Source organism: Pinus tabuliformis, chromosome 8 (assembly GCF_031772625.1).
Source record: "Pinus tabuliformis cultivar Carrire ecotype Pingquan chromosome 8, CPIR1, whole genome shotgun sequence".
NCBI lineage: Eukaryota > Viridiplantae > Streptophyta > Pinopsida > Pinales > Pinaceae > Pinus > Pinus tabuliformis.
In genome coordinates, this window is record NC_142294.1 from 1,448,811,044 (window position 1) to 1,448,817,043 (window position 6,000).

Below are 6,000 nucleotides of genomic sequence, written 5' to 3' on the forward strand. Positions count from 1 at the left end.
AAGTAGTAAATAATGAGAACGACCAAATTTTGTTTTATGCATAAGTCATTCCTCATGGAAGTAAAATTCCCAAATTTTGTTTTCCATGCTTTTGATGTAGTCCTATTCACCTGTCATTCTTGATGGTATTAAGCCTTAGCAATAATAATCAGCACAGTTTTGATAAATAAAGATGTTTTCTTCCTTTGTTCTTTATTCTAGTTTCGTTTCTGAATGAAACTAATTCCTGTGCATTTCCTATGTTTGTTTGTAAGTGAGTGAAGCTTAGATGCAATAAAGTTCTTGAACTTGAGCAACAATGGAATGAAGGAAATTATATTCCAAAGCTTGAAACAGAGGACTGAAGCATGAACAAGTGAAAAATACCAAAAAATCCACCAACAAAGTGATCACTGGAAAGGAAAATATAATTATAGTATCTTCGGAGCCAATCAACCATCCACTGTCAACCTAATCTTCTATATGCTGTAATTGGATTTTCATTACTAATCTCTATGACTAAACTTGGCATAGCATGCTCACTACATCTTTTATCCATAACAAAAAAGAAAACTAAGAGCTGAGAAATAATGCATAACTTCATATTCAGGGAATAGCTACTTCCTAAAAGAGATTCTGGAAATACAAACAACCTCATTAAACAAAGTGAAGGAAGCATCAGCTGATCCTGAACTCAATTATATGTCTCTATAAAATAGCATTAAGGAAATTGTTTCTATAAAGCATTATGTGCAACTCAACATGGACAAAGAATCAAGATTTGACTTAAAATCAGGCAAGACTTAAGACTTAATTCAGGAAAGTTGGGCAAAAGAAAATAACTTGGACAAAACTTTTATTTTCTAGTTGTCAAGTTTTACCTGATTCTTGCCCAAGCCCAAGTCAGATCCTGAGATAACTCTCAAGTTTTGTTTGAGTCTGAGTTAGACCCTGAGTTCTGACCAAGTTAAGCTTCAACTCTGTCTGATCTGCTCATATTTAGATCCCAGCAGAGTCAGACTAACCGAGTTAACTCAGCTGAGTCTGGTAACTATGGATACAATTATCTTTACCAGCTAACATAGCAATGGCCCAAACGTGATATGAAAAATAAATACAATGTGATAGAGTCATCACATTGTATGTTGGTTAAAAACACAGTAATAGTGAATTCCATGCATGCAGCCATTAGCCGTAAGAGAGAATATGGATGGCTAATTTATTCTCAATTGCTAGCGGTCAAATACCAATGGAGGGAACAAAGATTGATAGTAAACAAACTTAATTCAAATAATGGGGGTTAAGTCAAAGATTATAAAACAAATTGAATGGAAACACTAAAACCCTGTTGAACCCTGTTTTTTAAATTTTATTTGCTGATGATCAAAAATGCCGAAGCTTTTATACGGAAAGACCAAACTTGACAGCTGAATACTGGAAGACAAAGTTTATGGAAATTTTTTATATTTTAAGCTAGTAGGACAATGTTCTCTGCTAAGGACAATACCCGAAGGGCCTAACCAATATTCTCTCGCCAGGCCATAAGACTGGTTTAGGGCGATGTACCTTGCAGATGATGCATCGCCTCTTATGAATCCTAAGTTTTACGAATGGTTGATGAACAGATAAATGCAAATTGGGAGACTGGGGGTTATCCATATAGACATTCTTAGTCTCTATTCTCAGTTATCTTTGTGATATCCATATTCACAATAACTGCAATTCTTATTGCTACAGTGGCATGTCCCATTAATAGCCCTCTTACTCTTAACACAAGCTTTTAGGAGTAGCAAAATGAATTACTTCCACTAAATCTGTAACTTCAAATTTATTAGGCATTTACATTACTAATATGAGAAAGCAACTCTTATTACAATTAAGAAAAAGCAACTCCTATCACTAATTTACAAAAGAGGGAAGAAAACCTGAACACCTAAACAATGGCAACCAAAATAACACTGACAAAAAAGCCATGTAGAACGTAAAATGTTGTCCTCCAGTTGTAGAACAGGAAATGGTAACCAAAATAACACAGATACAAAAGCCATGTAAAACATGAAATGTTGTTCTCCAGATGTAGAACATAAAATGCAACCAGTAAGGTAGTGATTGCAACCAGTAGGTTTATCAGCGCAGCCAACAAGTTTATGAGTGCAACAGGAGTTGATGGTTACAATGATTTCCAGCATTGAAATGGTTAGATCTTCATCTCAAAGTGCTAGCCAAGTCATTAAAGCCCCATTGTTCAAAATAATTATCCTCTTTTGTCACCATACCACCAAATTGACTCTCATGCCAAGGGAAGAACACATGAATTTAATTGTCACAAAGTGATAAGTTTTGCCAAGAGTCTTGCACTCCCATAAGGGCCCACTTTTTGCATGAGTGGTCATGGAGTCTAGCTCCACCCTAATACACTCAACATGCTGAACAGGATGCCTTATATAAGAAACACAAGCCAAGCCGAAATTGCAGACAAAGCAACTCAAGGACAATGCATCCCCTGGAAGGAGGACCCACCATTCAACAAGTACCTCTTATTGTCTGAGTAGCAAGGTAGGAACAGTAGTCAGATGGCAGAAAGGATGCCATGTGGTACAGTGAAGGAAAAGAAGTTGATAGGAAGATCACAAGGTGCACTTTTGCATGTTGGAACATCTATTTCCATTTTCTCACCATCCTGGAACAACATCCTTCAGATTGAAAAATGAATATCTGAGAGGACACAAGCCCCAATTCTCAAAAGGTGAGAACAACATTGTTTTCAAAGGACGGGAATCGTATGAAGGGGTGCTTGAAGAGAAATCTAGTTGAAATAAATCTGGAGTTTCCATTATTTCTGATGGTTGGAAAATTTATCATTGCTTCTTCACAGAGTAGTCACATGCCCATTTATGCCACACACTGCCCAGTACAAGAGAAAAATATAGGATCGACATATTAACATGTGATGAATAGTTTTGTCAATCACGGCAAAGCAGTATTGAGAAATTACAAACTACATGGATGACTGTCTCAGTAAGTCAGTTTCAATGCAGCTGTTTATGTAGCGAAGTGTCAGTCTAAGTATGTATCTAAGTAGGTTTTGTTGTAGTCCTATTCACCAGTCATTCTTCATGGTATTAAGCCTTAGCAATAATAATCAGCACGGTTTTGATAAATAAAGATGTTTTCTTCCTTTGTTCTTTATTCTAGTTCCGCTTCAGAATTAAACGAATTCCTATGCATTTCCTATGTTTGTGTGTAAGTGAGTGAATCTTAGATGAAATAAAGCCGATGAACTTTAGCAACAATGGAATGAAGGAAATTATATTCCAAAGCTTGAAACACAAGACTGAAGCATGAACAAGTGAAAAATACCAAAAAATCCACCAACAAAGTGATCACTGGAAAGGAAAATATAATTATCGTATCTTGGGAGCCAATCAACCATCCACTGTCAACCTTATCTTTTATATGTTGTATTTGGATTTTCATTACTAATCTCTATGACTAAACTTGGCATAGCATGCTAACTACATCTTTTATCCATAACAAAACAGAAAACTAAGAACTGAGAAATAATGCATAACTTCATATTCAGGGAATAGCTACTTCCTAAAAGAGATTTGGTACAAAAGAGATTCTGGAAATACAAACCTCATTAAAAAAAGTGAAGGAAGCATCAGCTGATCCTGAACTCAATTATATGTCTATAAAATAGCATTAAGGAAACTGTTTCTATAAAGAATTATGTGCAACTCAGCATGGACAAAGAAACAAGGTTTGACTTAAAATCAGGCAAGACTTGAGACTTAATTCACGAAAGTTGGGCAAAAGAAAATAACTTGGACAAAACTTTTATTTTTTAGTTGTCAATTTTTACCTGATTCTTACCCAAGCCCAAGTCAGATCTTGAGATAACTCTCAAGTTTTGTTCGAGTCTGAGTTATACCCTGAGTTATGACCAGGTTAAGCTTTGAATCTGTCTGATCTGCTCAAATTTAGATCCCAGCAGAGTCAGACTAGCCAAGTTAACTCAGCTGAGTCTGGTAACTATGGATACAAGTATCTTTATGAAAGTATATCTGTGAAATAATTAGAAAGAGACTGACATTGCGCTTTTTTGCAGAGCTGGCAGCAAGCTTTTTTTGCAGAGGTGGCGGTCAAAGAAAAGCTTCTCTTTTGCAGAGCTGGCAGCAAACCTTTTTTGCAGAGGTGAAAGCATGACCGTTGAATCCAACCATTATTTATTTGCAACCTTGGTCAGAATCGCTGCCTTTTCCATTCCCTCTCCTTCTCCCATGGTTGCCTGCACTGTATGGGTCGTCCTGTGTGTATTGAGTCTTGGAGCTCCATGTCATGTCATGTTTTGTTTTGTTTGTATGAGTTTTGTCTGGTTTGGTCTGTCTGAGTTTTGTCGGGTCTATTTTTGACTTGTTTGTCTTGTGTATGTGTGTTGTGTTGTGCGGTACTGGGAGGTGGAGGTAGACATTCACATCAATTCATTTTTTTTTAAATCAGCAGGCGGGCGCTAAAGGAGGATTCAATCCCATCCCAAGTATGTATATGAGAAGATATCCACCCACATCCATCAAGCTTCTCAATACCATACCAGGTATGCAAATATCTGTACATGTAATAGTTTCATTACAGATTTTAGATTGGCTACCTACCTTACAAGATATTTAATTATGAATTTTGTAATTCAATGCAATTGACTTGCTCTGTTCTTACAAGATATTTAATTATGAATTTTGTAATTCAATGCAATTGACTTGCTCTATTGTTGTTCAAGTATTATTGAATCGAATTGGCAGGTTAAACTTAAATATGAATTGGTATTGGTACATCCAAAGGCGTGCGCAAGGATTGAATCCCAGGTAGATTGGGTAAATTTCTTTGCATCTCTCTCTGCTTTTATGGTTATATATTCAAATTAAATGAGTGGGATGAGCAGGAACAAATTTGATTTGAGATCGGCCATTTTGGTTGCAGGGCTGTGTGGTGGCTCCCAACGTCCCTGAAATGCATAAATCGCAGTTCCAATGGCAAGGGCCATTACTGTTCTTAACGCAAAATTCCTGCTCTGCTTTGCTCAATTCAACTCAATTCCTGCCTCTTCTTAACACAGTGCCTGCTCTGCTCTGCTCTAACCAATTCCTGCCTCTCGTCAGGGACGGAACCAACCATAAGCTCAGCCTCCGCCCGCTGCTGTGTTGTTGAAAATTGAAGCGCTGAGATTTTGTGTTACCCACCCACATGCGCTTGGAAATGTGAGTGTGGTGAGAAAGAGTTTGAGTTGCATCCCACGAAATGAAAGCTAGCGGAATTGGGCAGATGGGTGAGGTTGGGCCAAGCGGAATGGGCGAGGTTAGGCCCAGTGGAATTGGAATTGGGCAGATGGGCAAGGTTGGGCCCAGTGGAATTGGAATTGGAATTGGATTTGATAGGTGAAGTGCAGATGGTCGAGGTTGGGAGTGTTATGAAGGGATATCTCAAGGACGAGCAAAGCAATTGAAGATCCTGACCTGGCAATGATGCACACAGAGAACATGAAAGATCATCCACACCTGGGACACCACGGACCACTGCTGTGTTGCCGAAATTAGCTTACATCCGCGACTCAATGCGACGCAGAATGAACGTGAAATAAGCTTCCCTTTGGATTTGAGGTCCATTTCGATTCAGCATAGCATAGGAATGGTGGGATATCTCAAGAGCGATCCTGGCAGTGGTTTCCCTACCTATACAAGTGTGTGGCCCTTGTTTGGTTGCTGCCTAGCTGTGCCAGTGCGTGGCCCTTGTTTGGTTGCTGCATACTTGTTCCAGTGCGTGGCCCTTGTTTGGTTGCTGCCTACCTGTGCCAATGCATGGCCCTTGTTTAGTTGCTGCCTACCTGTTCCAGTGTGTGGCCCTTGTTTGGTTGCCTTACCTGTACCGGTCCCTGTGGGACCTAGTGCGTGCGTGGAACAAATAACAAATTCGGTACTAAAGCTCCAAGGGATTTTCTGTGAATATTAATCCCCAGAATCACAAATC

At 38.6% G+C, this 6,000-nt stretch overlaps 1 pseudogene; it reads left to right on the top strand.

Annotated features, from left to right (window-relative positions):
• Positions 1 to 5,184, top strand: part of LOC149241178 (WRKY transcription factor SUSIBA2-like) — a 29,921-nt pseudogene extending 24,737 nt beyond the window's left edge.
• The last annotated feature ends 816 nt before the right edge of the window (positions 5,185 to 6,000 follow it).